The sequence below is a fragment of the Petaurus breviceps genome, unplaced genomic scaffold, assembly GCF_028583685.1.
Source record: "Petaurus breviceps papuanus isolate PSGF00001 unplaced genomic scaffold, PetGlider_PUasm1.0 90752, whole genome shotgun sequence".
In the NCBI taxonomy this organism is placed as follows: domain Eukaryota; kingdom Metazoa; phylum Chordata; class Mammalia; order Diprotodontia; family Petauridae; genus Petaurus; species Petaurus breviceps.
The window spans coordinates 1,159,867-1,174,940 of NW_027187336.1; positions in this window are offsets into that span (position 1 = coordinate 1,159,867).

A 15,074-nucleotide genomic window follows, 5' to 3' on the forward strand; every position below is an offset into this window, starting at 1 on the left:
CCCCCCCCCCACCATGGCGGCATATAGTCAAGTATAGGATTTGTAAATACTTTCATATTATACATTAGTCAGGTTATAAATATGGAATGTATCAGATGGAATGAAAAATGGTAAAGAGGACATAAAACCAATCAAGAAAAGGAAAAAGATCAGGTATTTTGCTTCCATCTGGATATAAACTCAGTTCTTTCTCTGGATGCACATATTTCTCTCCATAATGAGTCTTTTGGGATTGACTTATAACACTGCATTGCTGAGAAAAGACCAGTCTATCAAAGTTGGTCATCACACATACATTGTGTCTGTAATTGTGTACAGAGATCTCCTGGTTCTACTCTTCTCACTCAGCATCAGTTCGTATAAGCCTCTCCAGGTAAATATGAAGATCGTCTGCTTCTTGTTTCTTATAGCACAATAGTATTCCATAACATGCATATACCACAACTTATTCAGCCATTCCCCAATTGATGGGCACCCCCTTAATTTCCAATCCTTTGCCACCACAGAAAGAGCTGCTATAAACATATTTGTACATATGGGTCTTCCTCCCACTTCTATGATATCTTTGGGATATAACCCCAGGAGTGGTATTGCTGGATCAAAGGGTATGAAAGTATTTATAGTCCTTTGGGCATAATTCCAGATTGCTCTCCAGAAAGGCTGGATCAGTTCACAACTCCACCCAGCAATTCATTAGTGTTCCAATTTGTCCACATCCTCTCCAGCATTTGTCATTTTCCTGTTTTGTCATCTTAGCCAATCTGACTGGTGAGATGTGGTACCTCGGAGTTGTTTTCATTTTCATTTCTCTAATCAATAGTGATTTAGAGCATTCTTCATGTGCTTATAGATATCTTTAACTTCTTTCTCTGAAAATTACTTGTTCATATGCTTTGACCATTTATCAATTGGGGAATGACTTGTATTCTTATAAATTAGACTCAATTCACTATATATTTTAGAAATGAGTCCTTTGTCAGAGACATAGGTTGTAAAGATTCTTTCCCAATTTCCCACCTCCCTCTTAATCTTGATTACATTGGCTTTGTTTGTACAGAAGCTTTTCAATTTCATCTAGTCAAAATTATCCATTTTACATTTTATAATGTTCTCTAATTCTTGTTTAGTCATAAAGTCTTTCCCTCTCCACAAGTCTGACAGGTAAACTATTCCTTGTTTTATGAGACTGCTTACAGTATCAACCTTTATACCTATATCATGCACCCATGTAGACTTGATTTTGTATTATGGTGTTAGATAATGGTCTATGCCCAGTTTCTGCCATACTATATTCCAGTTATCCCAGCAGTTTTTGTCAAATAGTGAGTTCTTATCCCCAAAACCAGGGTCTGGGGGTTTATCAAATAATACATTACTTTAGTCATTGACTTCTGAATCTCGTGGGCCTAATCTATTCCATTAATCCACTCCTCTACTCCTCAGCCAGTACCAAGTAGTTTTGATGACTGTTGCTTTATAATACAGATTGAAATCTGGTATAGCTAGTCTACCTTCCCTAGCATGTCTTTTCATTAATTCCCTTGATATTCTGGACCATTTATTTTTCCAAATGAATTTTGTTACTATTTTTTCTAGCTCTACAAAGTAGTTTTTTGATAAATTAATTGGTATGGCACTAAATATATAATTTAATTTAGGTAAAATTGTCATTTTTATTATATTAGCTCGACCCAGCCATGAGTAATTGATATTTTTCCAATTAGTTAGATCTGACTTTATTTGTGTGAAAAGTATTTTGTAGTTGTGGTCATATAGGTCCTGGGTTTGTTTTGGCAGGTAGATTCCCAAATATTTTATAATGTCTACAGTAACTTTAAATGGGATTTCTCTTTCTATCTCTTGCTGTTGAATTTCATTGGAAATATATAGGAATGCCGAGGATTTGTGTGGGTTTATTTTATATCCTGCAACTTTGCCAAATTTAATTATTGTCTCAAGTATTTTTTTACTTGATTCTCTAGGATTCTCAAAGTATATCATCTGCAAAGATTGAGAGCTTGGTGTCTTCTTTGCCTAATTTGATTCCTTTGATTTCTTTTTCTTCTCTAATTGCTACTGCTAACATTTCTAGCACCAGATTGAATAAGAGGGGTGATAGTGGACAGCCTTGTTTCACCCCTGATCTTATGGGAAATGCTTCTAGCTTCTCCCCATTACATATAATACTTGCTGATGGCTTTAAATAGATGCTACCTATTATTTTAAGGAAGGCTCCATTTATTCCTATACTTTCTAATGTTTTTAATAGGAATGGATGTTGTATTTTGTCAGAAGCCTTTTCTGCAACTATTGAGATGATTATGTGGTTTCTGCTTGTTTTATGGTTGATATGATCAATTATACTGATGGTTTTCCTAATATTAAACCATCCTTGCATTCCTGGAATAAATCCTACCTGATCAAAGTGTATTATTCTTGAGATAAGTTGCTGTAGTCTTTTTGCTAGTATTTTATTTAGAATTTTTGCATCTATATTCATCTATATTCATAGATTGGTCTATAATTTCCTTTCTCTGTTTTATCTCTTCCGGATTTAGGTATCAGTACCATATTTGTGTCATAAAAAGAATTTGGTAGGACTCCTTCTTCACTAATTTTCCCAAATAGTTTGTAGAGTATTGGAATCAATTGTTCTTTAAATGTTTGATAGAATTCACTAGTAAATCCGTCTGGCCCTGGAGTTTTTTTCCTAGGGAGCTGACTGATGGCTTGTTCAATTTCTTTTTCTGAGATGGGATTATTTAAGTAATTTACTGCAACTTGTATTTTTGTAAATATTCATCCATTTCCCTAAGATTGTCAAATTTGTGTGCATACAATTGGGAAAAATAATTCCTAATTATTGTTTTGATTTCCTCTTCATTGTAGGTAGATTCACCCTTTTCATTTTTGATACTCATAATTTGGTTTTCTTCTTTCTTTTTCTTTATCATATTGACTAAGGGTCTGTCTATTTTGTTTTTTTTATAAAACCAGCTCTTAGTTTTATTTATTTATTCAATAGTTTATTAATTTCAATGTTATTAATCTCTCCTTTGGTTTTCAATATTTCTAATTTAGTATTTCATTGGGGATTTTGAATTTGTTCTTTTTCTAGGTTTTTCAATTGCATGCCCAATTCATTGACCTCCCTTTTCTCTAATTTAATCATGTATGCACTCAGGGATATAAAAGTTCCCCTAAGAACTGCCTTTAATGCATCCCACAAATTTTGGTATGTTGTCTCGTTATTATCATTCTCTTGAATGAAATTACTGATTGTTTCTATAATTTCTTGTTTGAACCACTCATTCTGTAGGATTAAATTGTTTAATTTCCAATTATTTTTTAGTCTGTCTTTCCATGGCCCTTTATTGCATATAATTTTTATTGCATCATGATCTGAGAAGGATGCATTTAATATTTCTGCCTTACTGCATAGAATTGTGAGGTTTTTATGCCCTAGAATGTGGTCAATTTTTGAGTATGTGCCATGAACCGCTGAGAAGAAACTATATTCCTTTTTACCCCCATTCAGTTTTCTCCAGAGATCTATCATACCTATCTTCTCTAAAATCTTGTTCACCTCCTTAACTTCTTTCTTGTTTATTTTGAGGTTAGATTTATCAAGTTCAGAGAGGGGGAGATTAAGGTCTCCCACTAGTATAGTTTTGCTATCTATTTCTTCCTCTAATTCCTTTTCCTTTTCTAGGAATTTGGATGCTGTACCACTTGGTGCATGTGTTAAGTAGTGATATTACTTCATTCTCGATGGTGCCTTTTAACAGGATATAGTTTTCTTCCTTATCTATTTTAATTAGGTCAGTTTTTGCTTTTGCTTTATCTGAGATAAGGATTGGTACCCCTGCTTTTTTTACTTTAGCTGAGGCATGATATATTTTACTCCAGCCTTTTACCTTTTCCCTGTGTGTATCCCTCTGTTTCAGATGTGTTTCTTGTAAACAGCATATTGTAGGTATGATTTCTAATCCATTCTGCTATCCATCTCCATTTTATGGGAGAGTTCATTCCATTCACATTTACAGTTATGATTGTTATCTGTTTCTTTCCCTCCATCCTATTCCTGCCCCTGTTTATGCTCATATTTTCCCCCCTTCTCTCTTTTGTTTTCCTTTCGACCTCCGCCTCCCTCAGTATTCCCTTATCCGCCCCCCTCCCTTTACTTCCCCTTTCCCCTTACTTCTTCCCCCTCTACTAACCCTCCCCCCCCCTTTTGTAGCCCTTTCCCCCTTCTACTGCCTGTAGGATATGTTTATACTTAATGAAGTATGTTATTTCTTCTTCGCACCAAGAGTGACAGGAACAATTCTCATGCGAAGACCCTCTCCCTCCCCACTTTCCCTCTGAAATGATACTTTTTGCATTTCTTCTCCATAGAGTCCTATGCTGTAGCAGCAAGCACCCCAAGCTTCCTTAGGGTTTGCTGCCAGCACAGGTTCTTGGATTTGCTTTGATAAAGGAAAGCAACTCAAAATGGGTTAACAAGCTTACTTTAATCAGTAATTATGTATCCTTCACCTAGTTCAGGGGAAAAAGGTCAGCACCCCGAACTTCAAAGTATACAGACAGAATTATCAAGACAAAAACAGATCAAGTAGACAGATTTCCAAACTGTCCAACCATTACATCCATACCAAATCAACATCTGGGTTTCAAAGCCGGAGGGCTCTGGACAATGGCTTCCCAGAATCCAGATCAAATCACAGAACACTTCTCAAAGTGAGCCCCAAAACAAAGCCTCACATCAGGGCTTATATAGCCTTCTCCTGACTCAGAGAATGTAACAACCTTATTGACCCACTGTCCAATCAAAAAGTATCTACTGAAACGCAAGCCTCCCACCCCAGGCTCCAGGTGCACTTTAGCCTAGGGGCAGGGAAGATCTTTAAAATTTACATTCCCATTACATTCGGCCCCAAGATCTTTCATGCCCCTAGCATAGACAATTTACTTTTGAATTAGCACTAAGCATCAATTAGGTCACATTTTCAAGATACAGAACTAAAGTTACCAAAGTGGCCACTGGGCCTTAAACAAACACAAAGTACATTGCATTATCACCTCAATTCAAAACAAGAATCCAAATCAAGTTCTCGGGGGGGGGGGGGGGGGGGGGGGAGGGGGGGATTGTCCTTCCCCTCACACAGCTCCAGCCTCTGCTTCCAAGTACAGAGAGGGGGTTGGGCAACAAAACCAACAAGGTGGGGTCCTTGAAGGTCCAAGGCACTTCATCCCACCCACCATAGTCACAAGTCCATCCTCCCTCTGGGTCCCAAACTGTGGGATGCAGCCAGGAAACACATTCAGTGCCCCTGCTTTGCTTCTCAGTTCTTATCTTTTCCTGTGGCTGAATTCCGAACTGCTGGGTTCCTTCTTCTCCTGCAGGCAGCAGCTGCTCCTGGCTTCTGCCCAGGTCCCAATGCAGGCAGCTCACCATTCCTGCTCTCAGCTCAGCGAAGTCTGCATGCAGGCCATTCTTCTCTCCTGCTCCACGGCTCCACAGAATCACAGCTACCACAACTGGCAAACAAACAATTATCCCAGCCCCCATACTTTCCTTTTACTCTGCAGATCCTGTTCGTGATGCCATTTTGTAGCAGCAAGCACCCCAAGCATCCTCAGGGTGGCTGCCAGCACAGGTTCTTGGATTTGCTTTGATAAAGGAAAGCAACTCAAAATGGGTTAACAAGCTTACTTTAATCAGTATCCTTCACCTAGTTCAGGGGAAAAAGGTCAGCACCCCAAACTTCAAAATATACAGACAGAATTATCAAGACAAAAACAGATCAAGTAGACAGATTTCCAAACTGTCCAACCATTACATCCATGCCAAAGAACATCTGGGTTTCAAAGCCGGGGGGCTCTGGACAACGGCCTCCCGGAATCCAGATCAAATCCCAGAACACTTCTCAAAGCGAGCCCCAAAACAAAGCCTCACATCAGGGCTTATATAGCCTTGAATGTAACAACCTTATTGACCCACTGGCCAATCAAAAAGTATCTACTGAAAAGTAAGCCTCCCACCCCAGGCTCCAGGTGCACTTTAGCCTAGGGGCAGGGAAGATCTTTAAAATTTACATTCCCATTACATATGCTTGACTGGTTGTTATTCCCTCCTTGCACCAGAACCAATGAGGGAAAAGCTCATATGATTCCCATCTCCCTCCCTTCTTTTCCTCTGCTATACAGTTTTTATGCCTCTTTGTGTAGCATAATTTACCCTTTTCCACTCATTCATTCCCTTTTTTCCATGGCAGTCCCTTTGTAGCCCTTAATAAGATTTTTTTTAAATTGTCATTTTGTGTATTTTATACTCATACCCTCTACTTGTCTATAACCACTTTGCTCTTATCAAATAGCAGGGTGTGTGTGTGTTTTCCTTGTTTACATTTCTATTTCACTGTTGCATCTTGTAATTGGAGGTTGAATTTTCCATTGAGTTCTGGCTTTTTTTTATCAAGAAGGTCTGGAACTCTGTTATATCATTGAATGACCATATCTTTGCCTGGAAGAATATGCTCAGTCTCACTGGGTATGTGATCCTTGGTTGTAACCCAAGCTTTTTTGCCTTCTGGAAAATTGTATTCCACTGCCTCCAGTCTTTCAGTGTAGAGGCTGCCAAATCCTGTGTGATCCTCACTGCAGACCCTCAATATTTGAATTGTTCCTTTCTGGCTGCTTGAAGTATTTTCTCTTTTATGTGGCAGTTCTGGAGTTTGGCCACAACATTTCGAGGACTTTTCAGTTTGGGATCTCTTTCAGCAGGTGTCCGGTGGATTCTCTTGATTTCTATTTTACTCTCAGGTTCTTGTATTTCAGGGCAATTTTCCTTAACGAGCTTTTGGAGAACGTTGTCCAGGCTCATTTTTTCATCATGGTTTTCTGGTAGGCCTATCATTCTCAGATTATCTCTCCTGGATCTGTTTTCCAGGTCAGTTATTTTTTCTTTGAGGTATTTTACTTCTTTTTCTAATTTTTCATTCTTCTTGTTTTGTTTGACTAATTCTTGGTTCCTCATAGAGTTATTTGTTTCAGTTTGGCTGATTCTAGTTTTTAGCAAATCATTTCCTTGGTTAATTTTTGGAGCTCCTTTTCCATACCATACACTTTTCTTTTTAGAGACATGTTTTCTTCATTATAATATTTTTCTAATTCTGCTATTTTGGTTTTGAGAGAATTATTTATTTTGTCTTCTATCTCTCTCATTCAGTTTTCAAAGTTCCTTTTGATCTCATCTAGGAGAGCCTTCTGTGCTAGGGACCCATTCCCTATTGATGTTTCAGCTGTGGGTGTGGAGTCCACATTGTCTCCCTCTGAGTTTGGTTCCTCCCTCTGAGGATAGTAGGACTCCAGAGTCTTTGTCTTTGTAGTCTGCTTTCTACCCAATTTGAGGCAGGGCCCTAGCCACGCCCTTCCTCTAGGGATCCAAAGCCTTTACTGTAGAGGGTTTTGCCCTGGGGCAAGAGTTACTATGTTTTCGGGGGGGGGGGGGTTTGGGGGGGGGGGGGGCACCCTTTTTTTAACCTGGGTTTTGGGGGGCCTGGTAGGGGGTTTTTTTTTTTTAATTTCTGGGCTATGAAGTGGTAGCCCCAGGAGTATTTGCTGTCCAGGACAGGGGCCCCTGTATTTGCTTCTTACCTTGCTCTTTCCAGTCCCAGCCCTTTGGTTATAGGCCTGGTAGTGGCTCTTGTGGTTGGTGGGAAGACTTGCTTTCCGAGTTGATCAGGCCCCTTCCGGGCCTGCCTCTGGTTTGCCATTTTCTCCTCCAGCTTGTTTTACACATGAGGAAACTGAGGCAAACTGGGTTAATTGACTTGTCCAGGGTCACACAGCTAGTAAGTGTCTGAGGCCAGATTTGAATTTGTGAAGATGAGCCTTCCTGATGTCAAGCCCAACACTCTATGCCCTGCACCAACAAGAACAAAGATGGGGAAAACAGCAGGATTGGATCAAGTGTATATAGAGGAGATCCAAGATGGAGATAATGCAATTGTGAGGGTGTTGAGAGACAAATGTATTTTAAGGAGAGGAAGATATTAAAGGCATTGAAGAAAATCTCAAATTTTATTACCCCCCCCCAACAAAGGCAACCAAAAGAGCATCAATAACTAGGCTCTGCCATCCATACAAAATCTTGGTGAAAATTACTGATACCCAAATTGATTGCATCCTTAATGAAGGTATTATTAGGTAACAAGACAATCTTCAAAAGTGATATTCAACAGTAGAACATGTCTTCACCCTTTCACAAGTACCTGGAAGATGCAGAGTATATAAGATCCCATTATTCTTATGGTTTGTTGATTTTGTTGTTGTTTAGCCATTTTTTAGTTCTTTGAACTTCATGAGGCAGGCAATAAGGATTCATTGAAAGTTACTGAGGAGAGTGGAATATTCCGAATTATTCATAAGTAAGACAGGTCTGGGAGCAGTTGAGGGGAGTAGGGGTGGAAGAAGGAAATCTCACTGAGAGATTATTATAATAGTTCATAAAGGTCCTAGGGAGAGGAATTGTAGATCTAGACCTGAAAGGGACCTTAGATGCCATCCAAGTCAACTCATTTGGTAGATGAAGAAATTGAGGCTCAGAAGTAGGAAGTGAATTTTCCAAGGTCACACATCTCAGAAGTAAGAGAGGCTGGGATGATGGTAAAAAAAGAATCCAAATAAGGTGGTGGCCAAGAGAATAAAGAGGAGGGGGAACGTGAGAAGAAGTTTGCTATGGTAAAATAAACAGAACTTATTAACTACTGAATGTGAGAGCTGAAGGAGAGGGAAAAGTCAGAGGCAAGAACAAGTTTGGAACCAGAGACAGATTTAGTGGTGGTACCATACAGAAAAAGGAGGAACCAATTTTAGAAGACAGCCCAGTTTGGGGTCTCTTGTAGACATCTCTTAGGTGGAACTTCTTTGCAGACAGCTGTAAAATTAGTTCTGGGTCTCAGAAGACAGAATGGTTTGGTCATTATCTGCACAGTTGAAAAGTTAGAGAGTAAATAAAATTATCAAAAGAGAGAAAGTATGTGTATAAAGAGAGAAGGGGGCCAGAGATATAACTTTGGGGAGAACCTACCGTTAGTTCTGGTTAAAAAAACAGAGCAGTCATCAAAGACAATAGAGAATGAGTAGTTAAAAGACAGAATAATGTCTCTGAAGCCAGGGGGAAGAGGTAATATTCAGAAGGCCTGGGCTGTCAGAAGTGTTATATGGTACAGTGAGATTCAGATTGATACAAAAAGTAAAAAAAAAAAAATCTTAAAGCTATTATGGAGGAGGGAGCTGGTAACCTTTGAGAAAGAAGTTTCAGTACAGTGCTGAGCATGGAAGCTGGATTGTAAAGGCTTGAGGAGGCTGGTAGAGACGTAAAAGCACAGGGTGTAGACTCACTCCCATTATCTTCAGGCAAAATAATTTAGGGAGAAAAATCATCATGAATTGTGAAATCCAGAACTCAGGTGCCTTCCCACATTTTTATATTTAATTACTGCTGATGAACTCATTTATGAATCTGATTTTTTTTTAAATTTTTTTCACAATTTATTGTTTTATTCATTGTCTAATCTTTAAAAAATGATGGGATAAAAAAACCTTTATGTTGTAAGAAATGATGAAGGGAATAGTTTCAGAGAAATCTGGAAAGATTCATATGAACTGATACAGAGTGAAGTGAACAGAACCCGGAGAACAATTTATACATGACAATATGGTAAAGAGAAACAATTAAGCATGCTATTCACCTCCTGGCAAAGAGGGGAAGGAATTGTCGTGCCATATGAAACGGACATATTTTATATTTGGTCAACATGAAAATTTGCTTTATTTGACTATACATATTTGTAACAGAGGTCTCGTTTTCTTTCATTCTCAATTGGAGAAAGAGATGGAAAGGGAGAGAAGGCAGATTTTTGCTGATCGAAAAAAAAATATATATATTTTTAAGTCATGGAGAAAATGTTAATAATGCAAATTAAACTGAAAAATGTGTCATGCTTGGAGGGGCGATTGTTAAACGTTTACCAGAATTTCACTGACTGTGACAATTTGATCATATGTTCTGTAGAGTCGCTTCTAGCTCCAAGAATCTACCATGTATATCTGGGTACCATCACTTTTTTCTTCCATAAAGCTAGATTCCCCCAAATGGTTGTGATTTCGCTGTTCTCTGGGTGGTCACAGATTTTAGCTCCCCTTCTTTGTTTGGCTCTTTTACTTGTTATTCACATCAGATTTATCAACAGGGTAATTTCCAGGCTGACTTTTATCAGGTTTTGAACATTTGTCTGCCCTTTGTCTTTTTTCCTGCCTACCCCACTCTTTGAGTTTTCAGTTGGTGCTTAGAAACCCCTGGCAGCCATATTAATTCACCCTCTTATTGCCCTTAGATCTCACGGGTCAATAGTGTCAGAACTTTGAGGTGATTCAGATTTTCCAGGTGTTCACCTGCCTGTTTTTCTAAACAGCCGTTTCACTTCCTGATTACCTTTGGATTTTTCAAATTACTTCTTTTCCATAGGGATTTAATGTTCATGTGTCACTCCTCCTCATTTCTGGGGGAAGGGATCAAAGCATACCATTGTGTTAAATTGTTTTTTTTTATACACACACACACACATATATATATATATATATTTGAATATTTGATTTTAAAACTTTCAATTCCAGATTTATTCCCTTCCCCCCCTGCCACCCACCCCCACTGGGGAGACAAGCAGTTCAGTATAGGTTGTACATGTGCGGCTAATGCAAAACAATAACATAGTAGATGTATTGTAAAAGACTGACTATATTTCCCTCCCTCCTATCCCACCTCCCACTTGTTCTATTCTCTACTTTGATCCTGTCCCTTTTCAAAAGTGGGTGCTTCCAACTTCCCTCCCCCCCAGCCTGCTATGAATCTGATTTTTAATGTTTTTTTTTCCCACAGTCACAACTTGCTGATAGAAATCTCCATGGAGAAGAAGGGAAAAAGAATTAATTAAAATGTAAGAAATTGAAGTAGCTATGTTGAAGATGACAACCAGTTTTTAAAATGCATACCTGTGAAAGCCCATGGACTGGGGATTGGAGAGAATCTTTCTCCTTGTTATCATCATTAACATGTTTTTTTTTCTTATGTGTTTTCTTCTATATTGTACTAGGACAGTTCCAATGCAAAGAGAATCATGCCAACATGAATGAGTGAATGAATAAAAAAAATGAATGAAAAAGCATTTAATAAGCCTTATGTGGCATGCACTGTGGTAAGTACTGGAGATACAAATACCAGAAAGCAATACAGTATTTACCCTCGAGAAGCTTATATTCTAAAGGGGGAAGACAACAAATAAAGGGGAATGTTTTGGTCAAGAAAGCTACAGCTATGATAAAGTAATTGATAAGAACTTTCTAGAAATGATCATATTGATTTCATTCTATTCCCTGAACTACAGGTAGCAAGGAGAATACACACATATGTTGGCTTAGCATGAAGATAGACGGGTTTGGAATGGATTAGATATGATGAGCTCTCACTAATCAGAAGCTGAGGGCCCCAGGGAAGGAGTTGGGGTGCCAGGATGAAGGTTGGAGGTTGAAGACAGAAGGTATCGCAATGGAGATGGCTAGCAAGCAGCATGGTAGGTCTGGATCTGACATAGATATAGACAGTGCTTCCCAATCCAGGGCAGGAGCTTGAGTGCCCATTCAGAAGCAGAGAAACAGGAACATGGCACGAAGACAGTTAGGCTTTTTCCTCTAGAAACTTACAATTTAAGACTTGACACAGATGACCATGTAGAAAAGAGTTCATTCCAGACATAGACTAGGAATGGAAAAAATACAGACAAAAAGTCCAAATACCCCATTTGATAGCAAAGTGAATGCCTCATTGTACATGTCAGAGGCAAGTACATTTAGTGAGGAAATCTAGGGTTAGGGAAAGGTGACTGTTATAGAGGAGGGTGTTATTAGAAAGGAGGACAAATGTAGAGTAACTGGGAGTGTTTCCAGTCTTGCCAAAGTGGAACTAAAGGATTTCACAATCCCCAGGCTTATTACAGAAGTGTTCTTTGGAAAATACCCTGCAGCCTCTTGTTCCCTATAAATGGAAACTGGGATCTGTCAGCGGGATATGCTGTGTTTCTTGTCAATCCCAAGGAAGACCTTGGGATTGGGAGAGAAGTAAAGCATGCTTATGGATTCCAGGTAGAGAAAGAACTAAATGCAGGTTATATAAAGAGAAGAGAAGAGACAGACATATATATGTATATGTGTATGTATGTATATATGTATACACATACAAAATACATATGTGTACTTATATACACATATATACGTGTGTGTGTGTGTGTGTGTGTGTACAAAGAGACAGACAGAGAAAGTAAGAGGTAATTTGAGGAGAAATCAGGATGGTTTGGGGTTTCTTTCCTATTGAAGAAAATGGAATTATTTGGGGATTTCTTTTGGTTAGAGGAATAAGTAAGTGGATTCTTTGAAAATTGTGAAGGTTTATGAAGGTAGGCTGGTGTGGAAGTGAGATGCATGATAAAAATTTCCATAGAGAGAGTCACTATATCCCTTCTCATATTCTATAGGTAGATAATATTTACATTCCTGCCAAGCTTGGCTTTACTGGTTTACATAAACCAGTTCTCTGTTCTGCAATTTGGGAAATCAGTCTTTCTCAAGTATAAACAATTGCAGGGGGAGATAATAATAATAACAGCTAGCATTTCTATAGTACTTTAAAGTTTACAAAGCATTTTCCACATGTTGATTTACTTGACCTTCATATTAACCCTGTACGATAGATGCTATTATTTCCATTTTACAGAGAAAACTTTGGGAGAGAAGGAAAGAAGGTTTATGGATTCCAGGAAGCAAAAGGGCCAATTTCAGGATTAGACAGAGACAGACAGATAGAGAGAGAAAGAATAAGAGGTGATTGGAGGAGACATAGAGAAATTAAATGACTTGGCCAGCTAGTAAATATCTGAGGCAGGGTATGAACTCAGGTTTTCCTGATTCCAAGTCTTTCTCTCTAGCCATTGAGTCACAGAACTGCCAATAATAATGGGCACAGGCATTCTAATTTTCTTTGCAAGCCTGATGTTGACAGGTTGAATTCTGGTGGGGGTTTGGGGGAAGGTTAACCAATTAACTCTGTAAGGTAAAGTTCATAGCTAACAATGTCAAGGTCTTCTTCCAGTGGGCCAGTTAGCTTTATTTTGTTCCATGGCTAAAGACAGCCTTCAACGCGGTGACTCACAAATGCTGGCATTTGATAACTGCTGAAAGAGGATGAATGACTTCTATAATTCAAATTGACAAGGATGCACATACAGCATCTTGCTAAACACTGTGGGGGTCACAGAGAAGTATGAGATGCTGCAGTCCTTTTCCACAGAGAGCTGTAGAGACAAGATTATACACATGGAACATTTCACTGACAATTCAATTCAACAAACATTTACTAAGTATCCATATTCAAAATGAGTCCAGAAGAGATGGCCTCCAAACATTCCCATTGTGGGTGGTAGTGTGTTGATTGCATAATACATTCACAGATCTAAATCACACAGCTAGAGAAGAAAGGGACCCTAGGAACCTTCTAGTCTAACTCCATCAGTCCCAGAGGTGAAATGACTTGAAGTAACACAGATAATGAGGGGCAGAGTTGGAATTTAAACCCAGATCCCTTGAATCCAATTCCAGTCTTATTTCCTGCTTCTCATCAAAGTCACAAGCACTGCAGACTCTTAAATCAGAGATTCCAAAATCTGTCAAAAGTATTCAGCCTAACTTGTCTATATGAGAAAAACCAAGTAGATGAAGAATATCTATCACCTAGAACAATGATGTCAGACTCAAATAGAACCATCTCTGTGGTCTCATATTGACTTAGAAAATCACAGATTAAGATCATTTATGTTTTATTATCTTTTTGTTTATTAAATTAAACATTTCCCAATTACATTTTAATCTGGTTCAGATTAATACTTAGTTTTTCAGGCAGCAATTTTGATACCTCTGGTCTAGAGGTTGTATGTTGTATGGATAACATATAGAGTTGGTCCATCAGTACAAATGTCTTGGACTGATGCTGTAATCAAATAATGAGATGGGTCTATGATTTTAATAGGAAGAGGGTGGTCTTTATTGCCTTTGAAAAAATACTTTTAATGAATACAAAGCTTCTTCCTAAAATCAAGTATCTAACTTCATAACTTTATAATTTTCTAAAATTTATTTGTAAAGTTAAAGCATATATAAAGTTTCAACTTTCTAACATTAATATACTTCCAGTGATATTATATGGCTAAAAATCAAGGAACACCACAGTCTTTGAAGAATTAAAATTGTTGGGTACTGGGGGTGGGTTGCTTCTTCCTTCTTGGCTGTGTTCAAAGGAGTAGGCATGAAGCAGAGCAAAGATGATGGAATATAGGCAGCAACCCAGATAAAGTCTCTCAACATTCCCCTCCAAACAACTTTAAGATAATAGGTCAAATCAAATTCTGGGGTGGCATAGCCACCAAAAGTTAGAATGAAAATTGTTTCCAGTCAAACACAATTTAGGAGGTCCACAGGAGAGGTTTGCAACTGGGGTGGGGGACAGTCCATGGCAATATGAGTGGTGGGCCCTTGGAGGCAGTGACAGTGTCAGCAGTAGCTTCAAGAGCTCCTAGCCCAGATCAAATAATTGTTCAGAAAGAGATAACAGGGAACCCCTTTGTTGGCACTGGGCAAAGGACCTGGCACTGCCTCGCAACTCCATTACCCATATGTAAATGTGGGTCACGGTTACAGGGCAGAGAAGAGTGTTATGGTTGGTGACAAGAGAGCAGAGCTCTGTTTGAAGTGCTGGGGTAGAGAGCAGAATTAGCAATTGCAGTTGCAGGGGTGAAAGGGACCTGGTCACAATTTTAGGGTCAAGAAAAGCACTAGCTCTTGTGGCTAAAGGGGAGCAGGGACCTCTCCTGGGTAAAGACCAGAGCATAGTTCCAGGGAGCAGTGACCACACTTCTCCCCAGCTCACACCATCTTGGAAGCACAGAAAACTTACAGACCCCTTG